The following is a 27,064-nucleotide window of genomic DNA, read 5'->3' on the forward strand; positions in this document are numbered from 1 at the left end:
AAATTAAGAGTGGGAAATCAAAATTATCTGGAATCTCACCATTGTTATTTTTTGCATCTCTCTATAAATATACCATTTATATTATACTTTCGTACTTAGTATTTTATATGCATTATTCATACACTTTATACAGTTCATATCTTATATTTTAGCTGTTGCTGCATCCTGGAACATTACTTTGGGAGAATTTTTCCACAACAAATTGAAAAACTATTTGTAGAAAGTCCTACAACGTGTTTATTATTTACACGTAATAAAATTCAGTCAGGATTTGAAATTCACTTTTGAAATCACCAATATTAATTTTAAAAAGTTCCCCTCATGTCTGATCGTAGGGGTTCATACTACTGGTCTAAGCCTCTTGCCTAAGTGGACAAAAAGTGAGGAAAAGTCTTTTATGATGAATCAAGACAAAATAACCTCAACCTACAAATAACAGTCATGGAGAAATAATTTCCCTTTCTTATATTTTGTTATTCCCAGGTATCTTCATGTTTCCAAAAATTCTTAAAACAAATTCATGCATTAAATTTGCTTTAAAAATCACTCTTACACTTGTATGGAATGAAAGTGAAGGGGGGTTAATATTGAACAGTTGTGGTAAAAAGGGAGTTTTATAAAATGAAGCTATTTTTATGGGCTGTTGAATTTTATGGGCTTATAATATGCATCCAACGAATTATGAAATGAAAGGAAATTGTTTGAATAACACTTTAGACTAACTCTCACTGCTTCACTGTGCTAAGTAGAATGTGGACTCCTGGGCAGTGTGGTATAGTGTTAGCGCTGATTAACAAAAAAGGGGTCAGACCATGGTAGGACTGGGGGATTTGTAAGTACCGCTAAATCCTGGTTTGCTAAGGACCGTCCAGGCTGTTGCTTGTTGTCATGGAATAATCTTAACAGTGCTCTCTTTCACCTTTAAAAATGTCCTGATTTACGTATATTAACACATATATATGGAATCTAGAAAAATGGTACTGATGAACCTATTTGCAGGGCAGGAAAAGAGATGTAGACGTAAAGAATGGACATGTAGACACAGCGGGGGAAGGGGAGGGTAGGATGAACTGAGAGAGTAACATTGACATGTATACACTACCATGTGTAAAATCGATAGCTAGTGGGAAGCTGCTGCATAGCACAGGGAGCTCGGCTCAGTGCTCTGTGATGACCTAGAGGGGTGTGATGGGGGGCATGGGTGGGAGGGAGGTCCAAGAGGGGGGGATATGGGGATATATGTATCCATATAGCTGATTCACTTTGTTGTACAGCAGAAACTAACACAACATTGTAAAGCAATTATACTCCAATTTAAAAAAAAAAGTGTCCTGATTTAGAGATAAAATACATGGTTCTACACAGAGAACACCAAATCCAATTCCATTAATTTATAGGAGAGGAATTTCTGAAGCGGTTGCCTGTACTATTTCTTGCTTAAAAGCAACTGCAGCAACAACAAACACAACTTTTAATGGCTCTCTATTGTCCTCTGGATGGAGCCCAAACTCCTTAGCATGATACAGAAGCCTGCATGATTTGAGCCCTGTTTACCTGTCTTCCTCTCTTTCCATCTCTGTCTTCCCCGTATTCCTCTCTCACTTTTGCTCTTGTCTGCCTCTCATTCTTATTTTATGTCATATATTTGTACATACACACTGAGGTAGTATTAGTGCTGTTTTCTCTATATTTTCAGCTATTCTCTTTTTTTAGATACCTGATAAAATTGGACCAGCAGGCTTCCAGGTGATACCAATTGATCACACAGAGTAGCAAGAGGGTAGGTGTTTTCTTTTTGAGTCAGGTGTCAGAAGCTCAGAATAATTACATTTTGGAGGTCATCCATTTTTTTATACGCTATATTTGCTGTAGGTCTATCTTATTTTCTTATTCCCATTTTCCTTTAATTTCAGTTGTCTTTATGACTTGCTTTTCAAAACTTAAATTTTCCTTAAATCTTTTTAAAGATGAGGCATAAATAAATATTTGAATGCCAGACATGGTGCTGAGCACTGAAGATGCAGGAATCAATAAGACAGGGACCCTGCCCTGAGACACTTTATCATCAGGAGGGAGAGTCACACCAGTCCCGACAGTTTTACCACATTGCAGTAGGCGTTACAAGGTACTTCCTTCTCCCACTTTGCTAATTTTCATGAGAATGGATTTTCTCTAAATAGATTCTACCCTTTCTCTTCCCCTTTACTCACTTTGCCTCTAGAGAGATGATTCAACTTATATGATTCATAAATGTGGGAAGAAAACATTGATTATGCCTGGGGGCAGGGGAAACCAGCATTCCTGTACCCAGATGGATAAACCTCTCTAAACTGGGATTCAACAGTAGGAAAACTATCAGGCACTCACGCTAAGCTATATTTTCCATCTTGGCCTTTATCAATAATAAAGGTCATAGCTATTTTGCTCCCCCTTCATCATTCCTCGGTTTTATTTCCCAATTTGTTCAGAATCTGAGCAAGGAAGAGGTGTGCTATTATTTATCGGAGACCTCTTGGAGACACCAGCATTTGGTGCACGGACTAGAATGGTAAAAACTAAAAATAAAAGACTTGAAATTAGGGGAAGCAAAACACTCTCTGGAAAGGCTTTTGGTGAGGCAGGCTGTTGTGACCTTGGCAGTTTGCAGAGGCTTATATTTGGCCAGGGGGAGTTTTATAGTTGTGCTGTTTGCTTTTAACTGCTGTGGCCTGGGCAAGAGGCTTTAAACCAGTCAAGTATTTGGCGGTGGTAAAAGTGTATAGGGGCCCACATGAGTGCTGTGAGAACAGACTGGGCCGAGCCAGACAGCCTCATTGGAGGATGGTGGGCCATGGAGGTCTTAGTGAATACACACAGTGAAGGCAAGGATCCAATCAAAGTATGCATGTCTTTTTCTTTCTTTTTTTTTTTTTAATTTGCATTTCTGATCTCCACGTGCAGGCAAACAAGCAGAGGCATGGGCCTCTGAGCCTCAGTAAGAAAGGATTTCGGGCTGGAGCTACAGCTGGGGCTGAGGCAAAATGTTATTAGAGGAGAGGAGAGCCTCCCAGCCTTCTAGCCATGAGTGAACAGAACAATATTTGCTGCTTTGAGACCATAAGGCACCTGGCTTCTGGAGGGACCTCTGAACACTAAGGTGTTTTTTGATTTAAATAGTCAGTGGAAGGGCCTAGGGAGGCAGGGTCTTGATGGGCTGCCCCAAATTCCATTCTGTATTTGGGGCCGAAGATAAAAACGGAGGGACGGCAGTTAGATTGAAGTGGTTTCACCTTGCAAGAGGCCCCGCCCCTACGTGGTATCGAGTTGGCTCTGGGTTGGCTCTTACTTAGAACACGAGGACTCTTCCTCACACGGCCTATTTCTGAGGTAGAGAGAGCCACGGCGGAAGAGACGCTGCAAATGCCCGCTCACACGGGAGCGAGAGTGCTGTATCCTGAGGAAGAACCTACGTTCAACTTGAAACTATGGAGGATGGAAACTGAGAGGTTTTACTAAACTCCATGGGAGAGCAAAACAAGGCAAGACCTGGTGAGTAAGACTGCTACAATTGTAGATTTCTCAATTTTTCTAGCTAAAGCGTCTCTCTTTGAGAAGTGATAGGATGCATGCGTGTAGACCCCCTTCCCCAATATTGTAAGTGGAATAGTGCCAAAATGAATCTCTAAAGGAGAGATTTCTGGAGTTAAGTTCACAGGCTAAGAATTCTGAAACATTGGCATTGACCGACTGACAACCAGATGAGGCCGAAGCCAGAATGTTCTCCATTTATCCTCTTCCCTCTAGATACCATTGAGTCTCTGCTGTGGTCTTTGCAAATAGTACTGAATTCTGGGAACGTAATTTTGAAATTATTCATTGAGTTTCTACTGTGGTCTTTGAAAATAGTACTGAAAAATTTTGAAGTTGTTCGGATTTGGTCATAAGATGAATTATCAGATTATATATATAATGTTTAATGTAAATTCTAAATTCTGGTTGTTAACTAAGACTTGTGTGTGGCCTTATTTCGTTTGGAATGACTGAAAGGTACTATAACTCAGTGGCTACGAATGCATCACGTTGTCAAAGGCTGTTCTCTAATTTGGAAGTCTGGCTTGCTCTTCTTGGAGTCAAAGCAATTGAACAAACTGAGAAGACATCCACATTACCATTACAGATACAATATAATAAAAAGCATGCTGTGAGTTTATTTTAAAATTGAGTCTATGACTGCAGTCAGGTTGCTCGCTAAGGATTTTAACACAGCTGAAATCCATTCTCTAGGGATATTCTTTTGTGTTTCCCTTGAAGATTCTACATCCGCTTCTTTGAGTATTGGAATAATATCTGTGTGTATTCTATTTTGTTTATGTCTTGCATTGTGTACCAAATGCCTTCACTCATTAACCTATGCATTAATATTGTCTCTTTACTAGCTGGTTACATGTTTTTCCATTTGTTTCTGTGTATTTGAAAACATGTGTTTCCACTTGCCCCTGGCGTTGATAACAGGCTGGGGCTGAAACTAAAACTTTCTGGGTCTATGTAGTCTTGCTTGAAAGTAGTAATAGGAATTAAGTGCTTACTGTGATTTTGAAATTGTAATATTTAAGGCAATAGAGCGGCAGCACTAGACAACATTGTGGCAAATATACTGTTCTTTGCTTCTTCTCTTTAATCAGAGGTATTTTAGTCTTTAAAAGCCAGCCGCTGAGCAGGATATTTTCAGCACCTTTGCAAGAAGGAAGTGACCCTTTTCAGTCTTACAGGCAGTGGAGTCCGTGAGCTGCTTCAGCTACTTTTGGCAATGACAGTAATCGTTAAAACTACAAACAAAAATGTTTTAAACGAAAGTTTTTCTGGTTTTAACAAAATGTACTACTTTTTTTGTTCCCTTAAAAAAAAAAAAGTTCTCCCCAAAGGATTGTATGTGGGATAGACTTTGTAGCATAGACTTTGTGTAAGACTCTTCTGTTATTTATTTCTTTTCTTTTGTTCTGATTAGGAGGGATGGGTCTCTGAATTTTAGACAGGAAACCTACATTTGCACTGCAGTTAATCCTTAGGTAGTTCTTGTCAGCAGAGCAGAAGTGCACCACTTTTCCAACAGAGGGCAGTGTGTATTTGCTAAACAACAGAGCTTTCCTTGAGTCCCAAGGTGTGGAAAACTGTCCTCTGCAAAGAACAGAAAGGACACCAGGAAACAATTTCTTTCTTTCATTTCTGCTTGTCTGTAGTTTTGACTGCAGATGCCATTTTTTGTGTGTGTGTGTGTGAAAATTTTTAAAAAAAAAAAACCTTTTTCCTCTCACGTGTCCCTGACACCCAAGGAAGAAACGGAGAAAAGAAAGGCAAAATGCATAGAGGCCTCGGTACCCTGCCCAACGTATTACACAAATTTGCCCATTGCTGTACCAGCCCCTCTTGATTCCTTTACATGAACTTCCAGCCTTGAGATAAGAAAAGAGTCCATGACAGGCTCTATCAATGCTGGGATTCCTTTTGTACATTTCTGTGCATTTTGAATATTTCCTTGACAGAAAAGCAGCTTGGAATAAATTGTGAAATAAAATTTGTATGTAAGCTTAAGTGTTAGTCACTTAAAAGATGCTCAATTTGTCCACATAAGATGAGTTCTGAAACTACCTTCTTGGCCGGGAATCCTCATGAAATTGCAGTTGATGAATGTAAGAAAATGAATATTTATTGAATGTTTGTTTTGTGGCCGGAATTACAAACCTTGTACAGTTTATCCCATTTAATTTTCATGACGTCTTTAAGAGGTGGACATTATGAATATTGTTTTATAGGGGAAGAGAGAGGGAGAGAGGTCAGGTGACCTCCTTAAATCACTTGGCCAGAAAAAGGCAGAGCTAGGAATTGAACTTGGGGCTCTTTGATGTCAAAGACTGGGTTCATTCTGAATTCCCCAGTTTCTCGTCTTTATTAACCCTCTGCTAAAGGGCTGGTTCTGGGAATTCTTGAGTACTTGTGCTATTGCAATTTGGAATCATAGAAAACCTTGACGAAACATGTTAAACCTACCATACACATGTAGGGTAGTCAATCATTCTCTTCTCAATGTATTTTTTTAGTTTTTCTTTGCCCTTAAGAAATATGTTTTTTCATGACCTCTTTTCTGGTATGCCTGGATGAAAAGGCCATATAGGCAAAAGAAAATTTTAATATGAGGAAATTGATGTTCAGCACATGAACCGAGAGGTGCTCTGTTCATATACAGGTGTTCCTCGAGTTTTGTAAGTTGAAAATATCCAAAGTGGAAAATGCATTTGATACACCTAACCAATTGAACATCAGAGCTTAGCCTAGCCCACCTTAAATGTGCTCAGAGCACTTACATTAGCCTACAGTTGGGCAAAATCGTCTCACACAAAGCCTATTGTGTAATGAAGTATTGAATATCTCATGTAGTTGACTGAGTACTGTATTGAAAATGAAAAACAGAATGGTCGTCTGAGTACAGAATGTTTGTAAAGGTATCAGTTGTTTACCCTCATGATCGTGTGGCTGGCTGGGAACTGCAACTGCCACTGACCAGCATCACAAGAGAGGATCACGGCATAGTCCCCAGCCTGGGAAAAGTCTTAAGCTTTGTCTATCCTTTACGGTTCCTGTGTGGTTAGAGAAGCAATGGTATACTAGAGGAAAGGGAAGAGATGTCCTGCAGGACTGCTTCTAAAGGAATAGTATCTTGACCACTTGGAAGAAAGAAGCAGCCAAGGAGGAGACCAGTGGCAGAACCGCTGAAAATTCTTGAGCAGGAAGCTAGGGAGCAAGTGAGCACAGACCAGGAGGACTCAGGCTTCAGAAAGAAATCAATATGATCTCAGACATCCTCATCAGATGCCAGACCACCAGACAGGGTGGGTGCAGATTGCATTAGCCTCTCCATGATTTGAATTCCTTTCCCCTAAACACAGCAGTCTGCCTTTTGAAGGGGATTCCTATTGTCACAGAGAGCCTCTTGCCTTTTCCTTTCCATTTTCCTTTCATAATGAGGAAACACAGAGGTCCAGGCAGTCAGAGGTGGAAGCCAAACACAAGTGTTTTCAGAAAACCTCTGGAATAAACACTGAAGTGCTGTATTTCATAACCCTACACAAAACTGACAGTAGCCAGCTGTTGTCTGAGCTAAGCACCATCCTACAGAGCCAAGAGCCACGAGGCAAAAGGGAGAAAGTGAAAATAACTCCTCTTCTACTGAACCATAGATGACAGATTAGCCAAAAAGGACCCTGGAGGAAGCAAAAGTCAATGAGGCAAAAGTCCTTGCAAATGACCCCTGCCTGCTCCCCTTTACCTCTCCAGAAATCATCCACCCAAATGGCCTTTTACTGGTGCAGCATCTGAATGCACTCTTCCATCATGATTCTGCGTATTGATTCGGAATCTTGCAATAATTGGATCTCTTATCACTAAACTTCTCCAAATGTTGGGCTTTTACATATGGTTTTTCCCTTACCCGATTTTCTGTATTTCCATCTCTTCACCCCTTTTACTCCCTCAAAATATGATAAGTAAGAAAAACTTAACAACTCTTGTTGTCCTCACTCTTATGTAGTCCGCTGTCAGAAAAAAAATTTCTCAGGCTCTGGAAGGCTTTCTAGACTAACCCTAGAAGCAGCTCTTCCCAGAAAATAGAAATTGACCATTATTTAAAATAGGAGTCCTGGTTGGTAATAGAGGGAACTCTGAATGAGAATGTTATTTGGCCCAAAGTAAAGAACAATGAATTTCAAGGCTCTTTTTTGATCTTAGTTGTAGTGTAAGAGTAGACGTGTGTCCTAGGCAGGCATTTTATTAAAACACCATAAAGTTTATTTTCTGGGTGTGTGTGGGGGGTGTATGTAAAGGTACATCTGGGAGCTAATGTAGGAAAAGGTTTGAAAGCTAAATTGTCATGTGTAATAAAGTAGCATCATTTTGAATCCATTCCTGTGAAGAGGAGACAGAGGCTTATGAGGCCTTGAAATGTACAGGAGGGACTTCCCTGGTGGCGCAGTGGTTAAGAATCCGCCTGCCAATTCAGGGGACACGGATTCAAATCCTGGTCCAGGAAGATCCCACGTGCCACGGAGCAACTAAGCCCATGTGCCACAACTACTGAGCCTGCGCTCCAGAGCCCGCGAGCCACAACTGCTGAGCCCACGTGCCACAACTACTGAAGCCCACACACCTAGAGCCTGTGCTCCACAACAGGAGAAGCCACCGCAATGAGAAGCCTGCGCACCACAACGGAGAGTAGCCCCTGCTCGCTGCAACTAGAGAAAGCCTGCGCGCAGCAACAAAGACCCAATGTAGCCAAAGAATAAATAAAAACAAACAAACAAACAGAAATGTAGAGGAGAAGGGGCTATGTCTTTAAAGATTGGGTCTACAACATGCTAAGAGACTGGGACTTAGTAAAAAGTATGTCTCTTAAGCCATAATCCTGTGTTGACTCCGGCCAAGGAATATTCAGAGAGTGTTATCTGATGTTGACTTTCAAGTTGGTTACTATTCTGTGCTCTGGACCAGTCACCCTATGATGTCTTTAAAACCTTCAATACAAGTTCACTGTGTGCATCTGCCTTAGAGTGGTGATGTTTTGATGGATGCAAAGAGAGACAATAGACAAGTGTAAGTTACCGTGGGTCAGAAAGAGGAAAACAGGCACAGGAGCAGGGACAATGGGAAAGTGCTGAGAAATAAATCATTGAGTGCAGAAATTCATAAAGAGAAGTGATAAGAACAAAGAACCCCACTCTCACCCCAAATCCACAGATACTCCAAGAGAGTATAGACCATACCATAGTACCTGGAATGGGGGGACCAATTCATTTTGTTTAGTTATTAAGGATGAAAAGGACCTCTGAGGGCTGTGGATATCTAATTATATTCGTTTGCCCTTTTATATTGAATTCAATTGAGTTTTATGTGATGAAATTTTTTTTTTTTTAGCTTGACATGTAGTTGTTTATCAGCTCCATATTTGCTCTGCTGAATGTTGATCTAAATTAAGTTGGAGCTTAAACTTAAGGTGATTTTTAGTTTGATTATCATTTAATTTTCAGGCAGACATTTAGCCCTTGTTTTGCATTTTAATGGAGAAATGTTGAGATTTTTTTAAAGTCAGGAATATCCACTTAAAATTTTTAATATGCTTCAGTTTATCTTTTAACACCTGGTATTTCAGGAAGCATGCACATCCTAGAAAAGAAGTGGGTGAGAGGACAAGGATGGAAGTTTATATATCATCAATATATGACTCTTGACAACTCATATTTTATTTTATAAATTTATTTATTGATTTATTTTTGGCTGCATTGGGTCTCCGTTGATTTATGCAGGCTTTCTCTAGTTGTGGCGAGCGGGGGCTACTCTTCATTGCGGTGCTCGGGCTTCTCATTGCAGTGGCTTCTTTTGTTGTGGAGCACAGGTTCTAGGTGCGCGGGCTTCAGTAGTTGTGGCACGTGGGCTCAGTAGTTGTGGCTCTCGGGCTCTAGAGCACCGGCTCACTAGCTGAGGCGCATGGGCTTAGTTGCTCCGCGGTATGTGGGATCTTCCTGGACCAGGGCTTGAACCCACGTCCCCTGCATTGGCAGGCAGATTCTTAACCACTGCAGCACCAGGGAAGTCCTGACAACTCGTATTTTTTAATTCAGAAAGTATGTAAAAGTAAATTTAAGAGTTTTTTTTGAGCAAACATTGGTTCAAATTGGGCAGCATCCAATCTAGCAGATAGAAAGGAGTTCCATGGAGCTGTACAAAATGAAAGGCCTTTATAGGCAGAAAGGAGCAAGAACAAGGGAGTTACACTAGGAAAGTGAGGTTGGTTATTACAAGATTGCTTTAGGGGGTAGCAGGAGTCCCTCTGGCAGATTACCTAACTAATGCTGGCCAGGCGATTCCTAACTGACTGGCTTAAGATTCCATTTCTGGGGGCCCCAAAACTGTAAATAAATCTCAATTTGGCGGTGTGGGGCTTAGCATAAGCAACTCCATTTTAGGTCCATGGTGGTGTTTTTTTTTAACTCTAGTATATGCCATTTGCTATTGTTATGAAAAACAATGGAAAGAAAAGCTTGCCATTTCTCAACACCAGTTAGTGTAAAAACACATGCTATGAGTATGGAAGAAGTCAAGTTTTGTTGTGTTCTCCAGGTCCTGCTATGATGCTCCAAAGAAGAATTTTTTTTAAGGAAAAACGCTTTGATGAGCTAACTCTCTATTTTTGTTTATTTTATAAGCCCAAACTCTTTCCTCATCTTCATACCCCAGCACATACTCCTTTTCCCTTCCCAGTTATGACCATAGAATCAGTCATTAACACCAGTCCTATGATTGTATCCATCTGAAGATATTCCACAAGTTGGCAAAGGAGGTTTTCTGATTTATTAATATTTGTTAGAGTTGTTTTATTTTATACTGAAACGTTTACTTGCTTCAGTTGTATTTATTCTTTCTTTGGGGGTTTCTATTTTGAGTTGGAACCTCCCTGGTACTTCCTACTTGTCATTTGTCTGACTCTAACCTTAGACGTTTCTGTTTTCCAGTTCTGCGTTGGGTTGGCAGAGCAATCAGATCGTGGGGACTGCTTACCTCTACTTTGTATAGCTCTCTGGGTATCCTATTCCTGGCACATCCACTTGAACAGTTTCAATATTTTCTTCCATGTGTTTGTTCTTTGGGTGGACATACCAGGTTAAAGACTCCTCTTTGGTGGGCAGACGTCAGTCTCATTTTCTGCCCGTTGGCATTTCTCACTGATGCGTCACTCATCTCTCTGGCTGTGGGCACTCTGTCTGTCTAGCACATGGCTGTGCTGTTACTGGGCACTTCTGACTGTTGCACCTGCCACTGGTCTCTTGTCCAGAACATTGAGGTTGCCTGTGCAGTGCTGTCAGGGCCCTCCCATCTCACTCTGGGCAGAGTTGCCTATTGTAGAAAGGTCAGGTTTGGCCCTCAGTTCTCTCTTTGTGGTGTATGTGGGACCTGTTCTTTTGGAGCAAGCAGAGATACAGAGTCCCCTTGAATTAAATTGTGTATCTTACTGACTTGAGTGACTATACTTCTGGTTGGATAGTGCTGGGTTGGGTTTATGTGTTGTAAGCAGGAATGAATGAAGCAGATTCAAAGATGAGTCCTTTTAACCCTCCATTCTTTACAGAGCCACTTTGATTAATAGGTAGATTATGATTATCAGAGCCTTAATTGGTAAGAATTTTTCACCTGCTCCATAAGCTGAGTACATATTCCGGTTTGCCCAGGCTTTTACTTCTTTTCTCGGCATTTTGGCCATTTATCTCAGATTTTCTACTTTTAAATAAATTTTTACTATTAATAGCTGCATTAAAATAAGCCATGATACAATCCAAAATCACTAGATATATGAAGAACAGGAAAATGCGACCCTGAAAGGAATCAGTTACAGACTAGCAGCCTTCTCCAAAGGAGAGAGGTCATTTGTAGCTATAATGTAAAATTTAAAATGAGGTGTCTGAGAAGGTTTTTACAATTTTTTTTGATTGAAGTAAGATATGCTTATACTCTAGAAAATGAAATACTCTACAAAGCATAGAAAACCCAGCAGTTCCCTAAGTACCCTCTGCACACTCAAGCTCTTTCCTCAAAAGACAGTTTCTTCTTTTAGGCATTCTTTCATTATTTAGAAATTTGATCTCATATTTGCCTTCAATTTTTCTGCATTGACATTTTGTTTCTTGAATTTTAAAATGTAAACATTATCCTGAGCTAAGCCATTTTATAAGTCAATTTTATAAAACAAAGTTAATAATTATTACTAAATGTGGAATGAATGAATGAATAAATATATTTTGTTTAATTCTGTGTCTACTTCTAAGTCCTATAGTCGAAAGAAGTAAGATAGAAAAAATAATTATCAGCCATAATTATATTTCTGGAGTTGAATTTCTTGCTAGGAGGCAAAACTTACAAATTCCTCTTCTAATACCAGGTTTTCATTCCAGTTGCTCAATATTACAATTAGTTTAAGCAACCACAATCTGATTATTATATATTTTTATCAGGTCAGCTTCTTGATAATAGGAATTATCAATGCATCATGATTTTAATCTCAGGGGGCTTTGAGAACTTAATGGCTTTTCATCCCCCTCTCTTCCACCTGAAATCACTTTAGCTTAATGTAATATTACACAGCATAGAATTCTGAGCCCAAGAAATGAGATTTAAGTTTCAGGTCTGTTGTTGACTGAATCAGTGATTTTAGCAAAATAATTAAATGGTGTTGACTGAATCAGTGATTTTAGCAAAATAATTAAATGGTGTTGACTGAATCAGTGATTTTAGCAAAATAGCTAAATGGTATTTTCCTCAATGGATAAAATAGTATAAGGCTATTGTAAAGATTAGATGGGAAAGCACATCTGAATGAAAATGCAATTACATTTTGCTTAATGTAATAATACATTATACACACATATGCATATATGTATACTAGGAATTGCTAGTATGGCATTAAGAGATAATCCTGTTTTTTTAAACCATAATGTTTAAATGTTGAGAAACTTCTCATTTCTGAGTTCCAACTATGATTAAGGATTGGAAGGTTTCCCTTTGAGGGAATGCCTGTTTCTGGAGGGCAGACAGGAGACTACACTTTTTTTTTTTTAATTTTTAAATTTTATTTTTTTATACAGCAGGTTCTTATTAGTCAGCAATTTTATACACATCAGTGTATAAATGTCAATCCCAATTGCCCAATTCATCACACCACCATCCCCACCTCCCCGCTGCCTGCGGCTTTCCCCCCTTGGTGTCCATACGTTTGTTCTCTACATCTGTGTCTCAACTTCTGCCCTGAAAACTGGTTCATCTGTACCATTTTTCTAGGTTCCACATACATACGTTAATATATGGTATTTGTTTTTCTCTTTCTGACTTACTTCACTCTGTATGACAGTCTCTAGATCCATCCACGTCTCAACAAATGACCCAATTTTGTTCCTTTTTTTTGGCTGAGTAATATTCCATTGCATATATGTACCACAACTTCTTTATCCATTTGTCTGTCGATGTGCATTTAGGTTGCTTCCATGACCTGGCAATTGTAAATAGTGCTGCAATGAACATTGGGGTGCATGTGTCTTTTTGAATTATGGTTTTCTCTGGGTATATGCCCAGTAGTGGGATTGCTGGGTCATATGGTAATTCTATTTTTAGTTTTTTAAGGAACCTCCATACTGTTCTCCATAGTGGCTGTATCAATTTACATTCCCACCAACAGTGCAAGAAGGTTCCCTTTTCTCCACACCCTCTCCAGCATTTGTTGTTTGTGGATTTTCTGATGATGCCCATTCTAACTGGTGTGAGGTGATACCTCATTGTAGTTTTGATTTGCATTTTTCTAATAATTAGTGATGTTGAGCAGCTTTTCATGTGCTTCTTGGCCATCTGTATGTCTTCTTTGGAGAAATGTCTATTTAGGTCTTCTGCCCATGTTTGGATTGGGTCGTTTGTTTCTTTAATATTGAGCTGCAAGAGCTGTTTATACATTTTGGAGATTAATCCTTTGTCCGTTGATTCGTTTGCAAATATTTTCTCCCATTTTGAGGGTTGTCTTTTCGTCTTGTTTATAGTTTCCTTTGCTGTGCAAAAGCTTTTAAGTTTCATTAGGTCCCATTTGTTTATTTTTGTTTTTATTTCCATTACTCTAGGAAGTGGATCAAAAAAGATCTTGCTGTGATTTATGTCAAAGAGTGTTCTTCCTATGTTTTTGTCTAAGAGTTTTATACTGTCCGGTCTTACATTTAGGTCTCTAATCCATTTTAAGTTTATTTTTATGTATGGTGTTAAGGAGTGTTCTAATTTCATTCTTTTACATGTAGCTGTCCAGTTTTCCCAGCACCACTTACTGAAGAGACTGTCTTTTCTCCATTGTATATCCTTGCCTCCTTTGTCATAGATTAGTTGACCATAGGTGCATGGGTTTATCTCTGGGCTTTCTATCCTGTTCCATTGATCTATATTTCTGTTTTTGTGCCAGTACCATATTGTCTTGATTACTGTAGCTTTGTAGTATAGTCTGAAGTCAGGGAGTCTGATTCCTCCAGCTCCGTTTTTTTCCCTCAAGACTGCTTTGGCTATTCGGGGTCTTTTGTGTTGCCATACAAATTTAAAAATTTTTTGTTCTAGTTCCGTAAAAAATGCCATTGGTAATTTGATAGGGATTGCATTGAATCTGTAGATTGCTTTGGGTAGTATAGTCATTTTCACAATATTGATTCTTCCAATCCAAGAACATGGTATATCTCTCCATCTGTTGGTATCATTTTTAATTTCTTTCATCAGTGTCTTATAGTTTTCTGCATACAGGTCTTTTGTCTCCCTAGGTAGGTTTACTCACAGGTGTTTTATTCTTTTTGTTGCAGTGGTAAATGGGAGTGTTTCCTGAATTTCTCTGTTGGACTTTTCATCATTAGTGTATAGTAATGCAAGAGATTTCTGTGCATTAATTTTGTATCCTGCAAATTTACCAAATTCATTGATTAGCTCTAGTAGTTTTCTGGTGGCATTTTTAGGATTCTCTATGTATAGTATCATGTCATCTGCAAACAGTGACAGTTTTACTTCTTCTTTTCCAATTTGTATTCCTTTTATTACTTTTTCTTCTCTGATTGCCATGGCTAGGACTTCCAAAACTATGTTGAATAATAGTGGTGAGAGTGGACATTCTTGTCTTGTTCCTGATGTTAGAGGAAATGCTTTCAGTTTTTCACCATTGAGAATGATGTTTGCTGTGGGTTTGTCATATATGGCCTTTATTATGTTGAGGTAGTTTCCCTCTATGCCCGCTTTCTGGAGAGTTTTTATCATAAATGGGTGTTGAATTTTGTCAAAATCTTTTTCTGCATCTATTGAGATGATCATATGGTTTTTATTCTTCAGTTTGTTAATATGCTGTATCACATTGATTGATTTGCGTATATTGAAGAATCCTTGCATCCCTGAGATAAATCCCACTGATCATGATGTATGATCCTTTTAATGTGTTGTTGGATTCTGTTTGCTAGTACTTTGAGGATTTTTGCATCTATGTTCCTCAGTGATATTGGCCTGTAGTTTTCTTTCTTTGTGACATCTTTGTCTGGTTTTGGTGTCAGGGTGATGGTGGCCTCATAGAATGAATTTGGGAGTGTTCCTTCCTCTGCAATTTCTTGGAAGAGTTTGAGAAGGATGGGTGTTAGCTCTTCTCTAAATATTTGATAGAATTCACCTGTGAAGCCATCTGGTCCTGGACTTTTGTTTGTTGGAAGATTTTTAATCACAGTTTCAATTTCATTGCTTGTGACTTGTCTGTTCATATTTTCTATTTCTTCTTGGTTCAGTATTGGAAGGTTATACTTTTCTACGAATTTGTCCATTTCTTCCAGGTTGTCTATTTTATTATCATAGAGTTGCTTGTAGTAGTCTCTTAGGATGCTTTGTATTTCTGTGGTATCTGTTGTAACTTCTCCTTTTTCATTTCTAATTTTATTGATTTGAGTACTCTCCCTCTTTTTCTTGATGAGTCTGGCTAATGGTTTATCAATTTGTTTATCTTCTCAATGAAGAAGCTTTTAGTTTTATTGATCTTTGCTATTGTTTTCTTTGTTTCTCTTTCATTTATTTCTGCTCTGATCTTTATGATTTCTTTCCTTCTGCTAACTTTGGATATTGTTTGTTCTTCTTTCTCTAGTTCCTTTAGGTGTAAGGTTAGATTGTTTATTTGAGATTTTTCTTGTTTCTTGAGATAGGCTTGTATAACTATAAACTTCCCTCTTAGAACTGCTTTTGCTGCATCTCATAGGTTTTGGATTGTTGTGTTTTCATTGTCATTTGTCTCTAGGTATTTTTTGATTTCCTCTTTGATTTCTTTAGGTCTCTTTGTTATTCAGTAATGTATTGTTTAGCCTCCATGTGTTTGTGTTTTTTATGTTTTTTTCCCTGTAATTCATTTCTAATCTCATAGTATTGTGGTCACAAAAGATGCTGGATATGATTTCAACTTTCTTAAACTTACTGAGGCTTGATTTGTGACTCAAGATGTGATTTATCCTGGAGAATGTTCCATGCGCACTTGAGAAGAAAGTATAATCTGCTGTTTTTGGATGGAATGTCCTATAAATATCAATTAAATCTATCTGGTCTATTGTGTCATTTAAAGCTTCTGTTTCCTTATTTATTTTCATTTTGGATGATCTGTCCATTGGTGTAAGTGAGGTGTTAAAGTTCCCCACTACTATTGTGTTACTGTCGATTTCCTCTTTTATAGCTATTAGCAGTTGCGTTATGTATTGAGGTGCTCCTGTGTTGGGTGCATATATATTTATAATTGTTATATCTTCTTCTTGGATTGATCCCTTGATCATTATGTAGTGTCCTTCCTTGTCTCTTGTAACAGTCTTCATTTTAAAGTCTATTTTATCTGATATGAGTATTGCTACTGCAGCTTTCTTTTGCTTTCCATTTACATGGAATATCTTTTTCCATCCCCTCACTTTCAGTCTGTATGTGTCCCTAGTCTGAAGTGGGTCTCTTGTAGACAGCATATATATGGGTCTTGTTTTTGTATCCATTCAGCAAGCCTGTGTCTTTTGGTTGGAGCATGTAATCCATGCACATTTAAGGCAGTTATCCATATGTATGTTCCTATGACCATTTTCTTAATTGTTTTGAGTTTGTTTTTGTAGGTCCTTTTCTTCTCTTGTGTTTCCCTCTTAGAGAAGTTCCTTTAGCGTTTGTTGTAGAGCTGGTTTTGTGGTGCTGCATTCTCTTAGCTTTTGCTTGTCTGTAAAGCTTTTGATTTCTCCATCGAATCTGAATGAGATCCTTGCTGGGTAGAGTAATCTTGCTTGTAGGTTCTTTCCTTTCATCACTTTAAGTATATCATGCTACTCCCTTGTAGCTTGTAGAGTTTCTGCTGAGAAATCAGGTGTTAACCTTATGGGAGTTCCCTTGTATGTTATTTGTCATTTTTCCCTTGCTGCTTTCAATAATTTTTCTTTGTCTTTAATTTTTGCCAATTTGATTACTCTGTGTTTCAGTGTGTTTCTCCTTGGTTTTATCCTGTACAGGACTTGCTGCGCTTCCTGGACTTGGGTGGCTATTTCCTTTCCCATGTTAAGGAAGTTTTCGACTATAATCTCTTCAAATATTTTCTCAGGTCCTTTCTGTCTCTCTTCTCCTTCTGACACCCTTATAATGTGAATGTTGTTGCATTTAATGTTTTCCCAGAGGTCTCTTAAGCTGTCTTCATTTCTTTTCATTCTTTTTTCTTTATTCTGTTCCAGAACAGTGATTTCCACCATTCTGTCTTCCAGGTCACTTATCCGTTCTTCTGCCTCAGTTAGTCTGCTATTGATTCCTTCTAGTGTAGTTTTCATTTCAGTTATTCTATTGGTCATCTCTGTTTGTTTGTTCTTTAATTCTTCTAGGTCTTTGTTAAACATTTCTTGCATCTTCTTGATCTTTGCCTCCATTCTTTTTCCGAGGTCCTGGATCATCTTCACTATCATTATTCTGAATTCTTTTTCTGGAAGGTTGCCTATCTCCACTTCATTTAGTTGTTTTTCTGAGGTTTTATCTTGTTCCTTCATCTGGTACATAGCCCTCTGCCTTTTCATCTTGTCTGTCTTTCTGTGAATGTGTTTTTTGTTCCACAGGCAGGATTGCAGTTTTTCTTGCTTCTGCTGTCTGCCCTCTGGTGAGACTACCCTTTGGTATAACTCCCAGGTGTACTGACAGAACTGTCACTGCAGAAATATTCATAGGTGCTCTAATAAGTACCAAATAGCTCACACCTCTTGGAAGAAGTAGGTTGAGCATATGGAAGGGGCAGAGTTGTAGATGCTTAATATTTCTGAATGAAAATAGTGCATTCGATCCATCCATAATCCACATTCACTGTTAACACTTTAGGGCAGGATTTAGCTAAGCAGATTAGTAGTAAAGTTGAATGTGAAAATAGAAGCCTTGTAACCTATTGTTAAGGAAATTTGTTTTCAAAGCTATTTGATAATCCTCTGGTCACACTGATACAAGAATATGTTCTTATAAACAGAAAATTCTATTTTCTCTTTATTCCTTAAATTATAGAAGTAACATATTAATGCATTATTAAAACAAAATAGTCAAATACATAAAAGCATGTAGAATAAAATGTATGCTATAGGCTGAATGTTTATGTCTCCTCAAAATTCACGTATTGAAACCTAACCCCTAACGTAATAGTATTTGGAGGTGAGGCCCTTGGCGAGTAAATAGGTCTGAGAGTGGAGCCCTCATGAGTGTGATTACTGATCTTATAAAGGAGAACTCAGAGAGCTCCCTCTTTCCTTCTGTCATGTAAGGTTACAGAGAACAAGGAAGTGAGTCCTCACCAGATACTGGATCTGCTGGTGCCTTGATCTTGGACTTTCCAGCCTCAGATGTGTGAGAAATAAATTTGTGTGACTTATAAGCCACTCAGTCTATGGTCTCTTGTTATCACAGCCTAAACACACTAAAACAAGGTAAAAATCCTCTTCCTAGCCTCATCTCTCCATTCCCCTTCCCAGAGGCAACCACTGCTAATATTTTTAATACTCCAAACTTTTTTCTATGAATTCATGTGCATACATACGTCATATCCTTTGTAGACATGGGCACTTCTAGGTAAAGGAAGGCTGCTCGAAGTTTTCTCCCCATCTTCCTCCTCTTCCGTCCTCTCTGCTTGAAGGAAATCAGGTTGTCAAGTCAGAGCATCCTAAAATTCAAATTGCTGTTTTACAACTTACTTGCTGTATGACCTTTAGCATATTTCTTCAGTTTTCTAATCTCACAGTTTACTCACTTGTGGAGTCAAAGTAAAAACACTGTGCAAAGTTTTTGTAAAGAGTAAATTAGGGAGGAGTTGTGGGTTGTTAAAAAGAATAAATCAAATGAAATATTATATACCATAACTACTAGAATAATGGCAGAAGCCATATGTTCCCATCTCTCCTTTTTGTCTTAATCAGTTTTCTTTTCTTCCTCTGCTTATTACTATTATATTAAGAATGGATCACTTTCTCCTTGAGAAAGACGTTGGGTCTGTAAGTATTAAAAATTATCAGGGCAAAGTGGAAAGGGGAGGCTCCAGTCTTTTAACTCATCGAAATTTAAAATTGGGCAGATGTAAATAGAAGATCATCTCATCCAATCTCTCTCTCTTCTCTCTCTCTCTCTTTCTCCTTCCTCTTCTGAGCAATCAGTTGTTTAAATGAGATCTGACTGGAGCAGCTGGTGGGATGTGTGGGGTGTGGACAGAGTAGAGTCTCACTACTCAGCTTCCACTTTATTTGCTGAAGGATCTAAGGTAACCCCCCCCCCCCACCAAAACCCTATATTAATCTGAAAAATGACCCATCTCATCCAAACTCTCATTTTTCAGATGAGGCATGTATTGTAGATTTTTCATTTCTAATTTTTTTTTAATTAATTTATTTATTTTTAGCTGTGTTGGGTCTTCGTTTTTTTTGTGCGAGGGCTTCCTCTAGTTGTGGCAAGTGGGGGCCACTCTTCATTGCGGTGCGCGGGCCTCTCACTATCGTGGCCTCTCCTGTCACGGAGCACAGGCTCCAGATGCGCAGGCTCAGTAGTTGTGGCTCACGGGCCCAGTTGCTCCGCGGCATGTGGGATCCTCCCAGACCAGGGCTCGAACCCGTGTCCCCTGCATTAGCAGGCAGATTCTCAACCACTGCGCCACCAGGGAAGCCCCATTTCTAATTTTGATGATTTCCAATCATCAAAATTTAGGGCGTCCAACCTGATTGGAAATTGTCAACTTTGACCTTTCAACTTGAATATACCACACCTTGAAAAACCGCATCAATAATGGCTGGATCTGCAGGTGTTCGCAGTCTCTGGGACTGCAGTCCAGATTCTAGGGCAGCAGAGAGGAGCCACTGACCTCACCAGTGGTTTATCAAAACACCTCAATTTTATTCTGGCACTTAATCTGCTACAGAAGCCATTTATTGTTTCATCTTCCTGAGTAACGTGGACACTGTCACTTAATTAACTCACCATTTGACTGCATGTTTAAAACTGTCAGGTGGGAAGTAAATTTAGTGCTGTCTTATGATTAATAAAATGCTAAAGTCTCGTTTTGTGAGAGCCAAGTAGCTGGCACCTGAACAAAAGCTGCCAGGTTTGTTGATTGTTATTTGCCGTATATAATTATATGGACTGTCAGAAAGGATGCTGCATTTATTTTTTCTTTTTATATATTTGTTTTTAAAGCAAGTCATTGTGTGTGTGTCAGGGGCTTAGTGTGGTTGGTTAAGCTTAGAGGAGTATATCTTACCTTAACAGATGAAATGAATTATTGTGCCCTTTAGCAGGTATACTTTGTTGAAAAGAAATATTTCGGGGTCCTGGAATCGATCACTGCATGTTTACTGAGTGATTATTCATGCTAGGTGCAGACCTAGGCTCATTTACTTATGTTGTTCCAACTAAACTTCCAGGAAATCTGAGAAATAAGCATTGTTCTTCCCATATTACAGATAAGGAAACAAAGCTCTGAGATGTTTAGTTGTTTGCACAAGGTCACAAACCTAATATTGACAAAGAGGAAATTGAAACACAGAGATATTTATGTCTAAAATCAGTACTTCTATTTATTCCAGTGGGCGAATTGTTTTGATTAAACCCAGTGAAATTGTTATGTTTTTGCAGCAAATATATTTGAAGGTCTTTGTCATTGTTTTTTTCTCCTGCTTCATGCCCCCCCTCACAAAGGGATTTGTGTTGGGGATCCCCAAGACCACTTCTATGTTGGGTGATTTGCTAAAAAGACACATAGGACTCAGCATATAGTTGCACACATGGCTAAGATTTATCATGATGAAAGGATACAAAGCAAGATAAGCGAAGGATCAAAGGATAATGGCGCATGGGCAGAGTCTGGAGAAAACCAGGCACAAGCTTCCAAGAGTCCTCTCCCAGTGGAGGCACTGTAGATGCGTTCAATTCCTCCAGCAATGAGTTGTGACAATGTGTGAAGTGTTGTCTACCAAGAAAGCTCATGAAAGACTCAGCACCCAGTGTTTTTTGGGGACTAGTTACAAAGGTGCTCTGACTGGCATGTATCAAAATTCCAGAAGGAGAGTGAGTGTTCAGCATAAACCACATTGTTTGCACAACTTAGGCACAGTGAGCTGCTCTTAGTGTTTAAAGAAAGTTTTATATCAGAGTAGGGAACTGTTTGCCAATCAAGTTCCCAATGCCGGTTAAGGGCCAAGTTTATAAGCAGGCCATTCTAAGGACAGCAATCTCGGGGTTACTATGTTAACTCTTATTTACACACAATTCAAATAATCTCATTGAATGACCCCCAGTTAAACTATTATGTCATTTGTAATTCTTGAAATTGAATCAGTAAAGGAGTAAGGCTTATGCCTTGGAGTGCTGAAAGGGACATGATGTATGTCAGAAATATGCCAAAACATCATTCATTTAGGGATTCTTTCCCTTCCTTTATGTATTTACTCTTGAAGTATTTACTGAATACTTACTGTGTTAGGAAATGGCAGAGCACAGTGATGAGGATAGGCTCTGAATCCGAATTGCTGGGTTTAAATTCTAGTTCTGCCATTCAAGAGTTACATGACCTTAGGCAAGGTTCTTAACTTTTCTGTGGTCAGGTTTTCTCATCTGGACAATGGGTGCCTGCCTTGTAAGATCAGGGAAGATAAGTTAATAGGCTGTCTGGTACATGGTAACTGCTGTAATAGAACATGGATGATACAGGCAAACAAGCATGAAATTACCTTACAGAGTGATAGCTGCTTCAGTGGGTAAAATTTTAGGTGCTATGAGAGCACACGGGAGAAACTGTATACAATCTGGAGGAAGATAAGTGGAGATCTGAGAGAAGGGAGACAGACGTTGGAAGTGGAGGGAGATGATACCAGGCCAAAGGAACATCACAGGCAAAAGGCATTGAAATGAGAGTGGAACGAGGAGAGAGAGAATTGTGTATCTGAATAAATGAAGTAATAAATGGTATGTCTGGAAGAGAGATGAACTTGTAGAGATAAGCAGGGACCATATAATGAAGAGCCTTGCAAGTCCCATTAGGGAATTTTTACTTGCCTGTGGGAATTTTTACTTGGCCTGTGACTAACAAGGAGTCCTAGAGGGACTGAACTTGGGGACAGCACCCTTTGGAAACACAAGTCAGCATGATCTTGTTGGAAATTTCTTCTGTATACGTGACTGCCTTACTGAAGATTGCATTGGCAGCTTCCCTCATCAAAAGACGGTGATGACTCCACTCCCTTGGCACTTCCTCTCTGGATAGAGGTCAGGAACATTCTGGGCTGGGTTGAGACAATTTTAGGGCTACAAACAATGGATCAGATCTGTTTCAATCTGCCTTACCCCATGAGAATTCTGGACATGAGAATTACAAAATGACAGAATGGGGACATTTGATTTTAGTCACGTCTAGCAAAAGTAGCAAAGGAAACCACCTCTAAACACTAATATTTACATCAGTGCTCACCTAACTGCAGCACAGTTCAGCCTTAGACTGGAGTCTAGTGAAAGGTTATTACCATGATTTAGGGGGATGTTTTGATTCTGTGGTTTCTTGGCCTCCTAAATTTTTTGACTGATGGTTTATTCCGTTTTCTTTCCATATGCTTCTCCTTTTACTGGTCATCTCTTTATACTTTATGTTATTTGCTTTTAAAGTGTTGCTCACACACAGACACATACAGGAAATGATTTATAATGAGAGCACCAGCCATAATAATGGATATGCCATTATTTGTGCAGTAAAGGGAAGTGGAAATAAGTAATTTCCTGCTGCTTTTGCTGATTTTTACTTAGGTAATATTGCCACTTGTCTGTAAGATACATTTTTCCATTTGGTGCTAAGTAAAACTGTCATCTTAAGCTAACTTTATACAACATATAACCGTTAAACTAAAATTTCTAATTGCTTTTTTTTTTAACATCTTTATTGGAGTATAATTTTTTACACTAATTGCTTTACACTAATTGCTTTTTATGTGAGGCCACTGCAGTACTTCTTAGGCAAAAGTGTTCTCACCCAAGCCTCCACACTTTAGAACGGTCCTTTATGTTTGTCTCTGTCTCTCTGTCTGTCTGTCTGTCTATCTGTCTCTCTCTCTCTCTCTCACACACATACTCACTCACACACACACACACACACACATTTATTGAGGGATACACAAGTAACTCCATCAGTTGGCATAGAGAAGCCTACAGTGCCAAGCATTTGATCTCATGTTTAGCACTGGCCAGCCAGGGTAAATCTTCTCCACATCTTTTGTCCTATGTCTTGAAAGAAAAGGTAACTGAGTAAATACAGTGAATGTTTGTGGGTTGGTCTGCTGCTGATGGTGCAGATGGAACTTGCTGCAAAGATTGAAGCAATGGAAGCACTTTAATAGATAAAAGACAAATCAATATAAGTGTCAGCTTTTCCTCTGTTAGCATGAACATTGAAAGATCTTGCATAATGAAGTAACTTTCCCATATAAATGTCCATATTCTTGTTTCTTATTCCAGTGCATGTTTCTCATGAATTAGCACAATATTGGCAACCATTGTATATGGTAGCTGAAGAACATTTTTGTAAGTCTAGACCTCGCTGTCTGATGTGGTAGCCAATGGCCACAGGTGGCTATTAAAATTAATTAAAATTAAATAACATTAAAATTTAGTTCCTCAGTTGTACTAGCCACATTCAAGTGCTCATTCACCACACTTGGCTAGAGGCTAGTGTCCTGGATGACACAGATAGGGAGCATTTCCATCATGGCAGTAAGTTCTATTGGACCACACTTGTCTAGATGTAACATGTGATATTTCCATTCTTTATCAGTGCTGTATACTGACTACTAGAATAATGAATAGTTATAATAAATATTTAATTTTAACTTATGTTCTAAATATTTAGACATGTGTTAATATTGGTCTCCATTTGTACTTTTTCCCTGAGCCCCACAAATAGAAGCTGAGGTATATGAGGCCCTTGTCCTTTCTTAAGGTGACTGGTGTATTAGGAATACTGATTTTTGTGGGTCTTGCCCTAATTGCACTATTCTGAAATCCTTGGCTATATGTGAACCAGATCCATGATGATGGTGAGTGGAAGCATTTCATAACCACTTGAGAAACTGTAATTTTGTTGTCCAGTTCACCTAATATATACTTTCAATGATACAGATAAACTTTCATGAAACGTATCTTAGTAATCAGCATGCAAAGACATTCTGGCATGGCTTAGTAAGGTAGATGTTATGGTAGCGCCTTTTGGGTGTGCTAATCACATTCCATACTATGGCCATTGGAGACAGCAAAACACAATCTCTGCTTGACTTTGATTTTAGGGGCAGTGAGTATTCCATGAACTTAGAAGTGGATTCCGTTTTCATTTCATGATTTAGTTCTCTCACTTCCTCTCCAACACCAAACACACACTGAATTACACCTTTTTCTGTAACGGAAGAAAAGATACTTGGCTTTAGGAATGGCTGACTGACAATGTCACGCTCACTTCTGTGTGGCTGTCACATAATCTTTGCTTGCTTTAAATGATGCTATATGATTTTTTACCCTAAGAGAACATCTCTGCATGTGAATTTTATGGAGGGGTTTGTTTAGGGGAAGTATTAATACCAACAAGTAAGAAATCTTTACATCAAGTAATGAAACTTTTCCCTCCCACTGAGACCATGAGGACCTATAAAATAGGAAAACTTTTGTTGTTGCTGTTGTTATTGTTAGAGCCCTAAACACCCTCCATGTATTTAAGGAAACCTGTAGTATGTGATTCTTCTTTAGATTTTTAAATCTTCCCCTGCAAGTATACTTTTAAAATGGTTTTTTTTCCAAAGTGAAAGAGAAGAATTAAAACTCTCCCCATTTTTGGTAAAAAGAGGTCCAGCTCTTTCAATAGAACCATGGAAGGAACTGGAAGCTGGCAAAAGTGGTCATATTTTAGGGAAATTGCATTATATTTTTTACATTTATTACTCAGATTTTTGGTCTTGTTTATGGAACATTTCCACACAAGGCTCACTGACTCTCAGATTGCTGAATCACAAAGGAGCTGCTTCTATTAGAAGCACTGTTATTTAACTTACTACTGATTACCTCATAAGTACATAATTTCTCAGTCTCTGGCATATAGTTCTTGCTCTTGAGGTCATCTTTAACAGGGCAGAAAAGCTCTTCCCATAACTTGCCCATCCATGTGACAATATTTTGATGTCATGTGTCCCTGTTTATCATCTCTATTAGGAGACTGCTTTTTTAAGAGGGAAGAGATATTTGGTGTGCTAGTTCAAATCATCTCTGGGCCAACATTCTCTTAATATTTAAAATGGGGAAAAACAGAATCAGAACTGCCATAGAACTTGTTTTGATGGTGAAGTGGGGATGGGTTAGGAAACTACTAATAAATTGCTTTGTAAGTGCTTAATGATAACCCTAATAAAAATTTTAGCAATATTGCAGACACTCATTAACTAGACAGGGCAACGCTTTTGTAAAGCTATGATTCATCTCCCTGTTCTGAAGTGATTCACGATGACAATGATTTTGAGTTAATTGTCCATTATGATACAAATTTTGGATCTATGGCTTCATTAATTGTAAGCGTCTGTCTATGTTAGATTGTCTGGCATCATTGTACTAATTTGCATAGATTGCAGAACACCTTCAAAATGTTTGCTTGCATTTTCTCTAACGTGGCATGTGGGTCATTCCCTATCCGCATGGAAAGGATGAATGCAAGTGGCACTGCAGTGGCAGAAAACCCTAGAGTGGCTAAGGCACCGTCTGGGGAAGATGGGAGATCTTTGGATAAGAAGGGGAGGTGCTGAACGATGAGGGGCTTGAGAGGTTCAAACTCATCTACTTTCAGAGGAAATTAAGTGTTACGGAGAACATCAGCTTTGAAACCAGAGTAATCTAGGTTTCAGTCTCAGCTCTGCCATTCAAGAACCTGTGGATTAGTAGAGTACACAGCATGTGTAAGAAAGCAATTGGTAGTGGTGGTGGTTTTTATTGTTAATTACAGTACTAGCATTTAAATCCTGGAACCATATTTTCTTCCATAATATTCTGTATCCCTTGTGACTTAATCTTTTAAACCTTTTACTTTCTTATTGAAGGACAGTAACACCCACCCAATAGGGTCAAATTAAATGAGAACTGAAATTTGGAGCCTAGTAAGTAACAGTTACTGACTGGATGGCATTGCACTAGATTCAGCTGTGTGCTTCTACTCATTGTCAGTTCTTGACTCCAGCCTGTACTTGTGAGCATTTTATCCCCTAAATTCCTTGATGTATATACATATATAGCCATATGTTGTTCAGCTACAACCTATGGAAACACTGTGAAAAGGTCATTCTTCCTGACATAAGAATTCAAAGAAGATTCAAAGAATCCATTGATTCTGGAAAAGTCTTATTCTTTTTTTATAATTTGGAGTTATAAGCTAGGAGTTTGGTAAATATAAGCTAGAGTTTGGTAAATATAAGCTAGAGTTTGGAGTTTGGTAAATATAAGCCGGAATTCGAAATACAGAAGAGAAGAGCTAAAAACCTTAACCCTTCAAAATCCATAGATGAAATATATTACACAAAGGCAAAGTGTTTAATGGTTATCAATTATTCATTGATTCTTAAAAGTAATCATAATATACATCCTTGAGGCTGCTGTACAACATGAGCTCAGGGCTAGTGCAGGGGCAACATAAGGATGTAATAAACGGAGTTGATACTCAGTGATTGTATGTTACTAACAAAACAACCTACATAACTGAGCAGAAAAATGCCTCTTAAAAGGGACTAAAATTATCTCCTTTGGGTTCGAAAAAATGTATTTCTTCCCATGGAAATTTGCTGTGAACCAAAATAGCACATACTAATAGTTATCATTTACGGAGGGCCCACTATGTAATGATGTGTTTTATTTCTGATCCCTATGGCAACCTTGCAAAGCAGATTTCATTATCCCTGTGTTCCTGATGAGGAAATTGAGCTTGGGAAGGGTC

At 38.6% G+C, this 27,064-nt stretch overlaps 1 long non-coding RNA gene across 3 annotated transcripts in view; it reads left to right on the forward strand.

Moving 5' to 3' along the window:
- The window catches only part of LOC132367784 (uncharacterized), a 1,019,157-nt gene that overhangs the window by 200,758 nt on the left and 791,335 nt on the right, over positions 1-27,064 (forward strand). For 2 of the 3 annotated variants that reach the window (XR_009503855.1, XR_009503856.1), the window contains one exon: positions 3,371-3,528. The exons of the other annotated variant lie outside the window; for it this stretch is intronic. This is a non-coding gene — a long non-coding RNA (uncharacterized LOC132367784). The remainder of the gene's footprint in view (positions 1-3,370; positions 3,529-27,064) is intronic. 3 annotated transcript variants of the gene reach the window in all.

The sequence above is a fragment of the Balaenoptera ricei genome, chromosome 6 (assembly GCF_028023285.1).
Source record: "Balaenoptera ricei isolate mBalRic1 chromosome 6, mBalRic1.hap2, whole genome shotgun sequence".
NCBI lineage: Eukaryota > Metazoa > Chordata > Mammalia > Artiodactyla > Balaenopteridae > Balaenoptera > Balaenoptera ricei.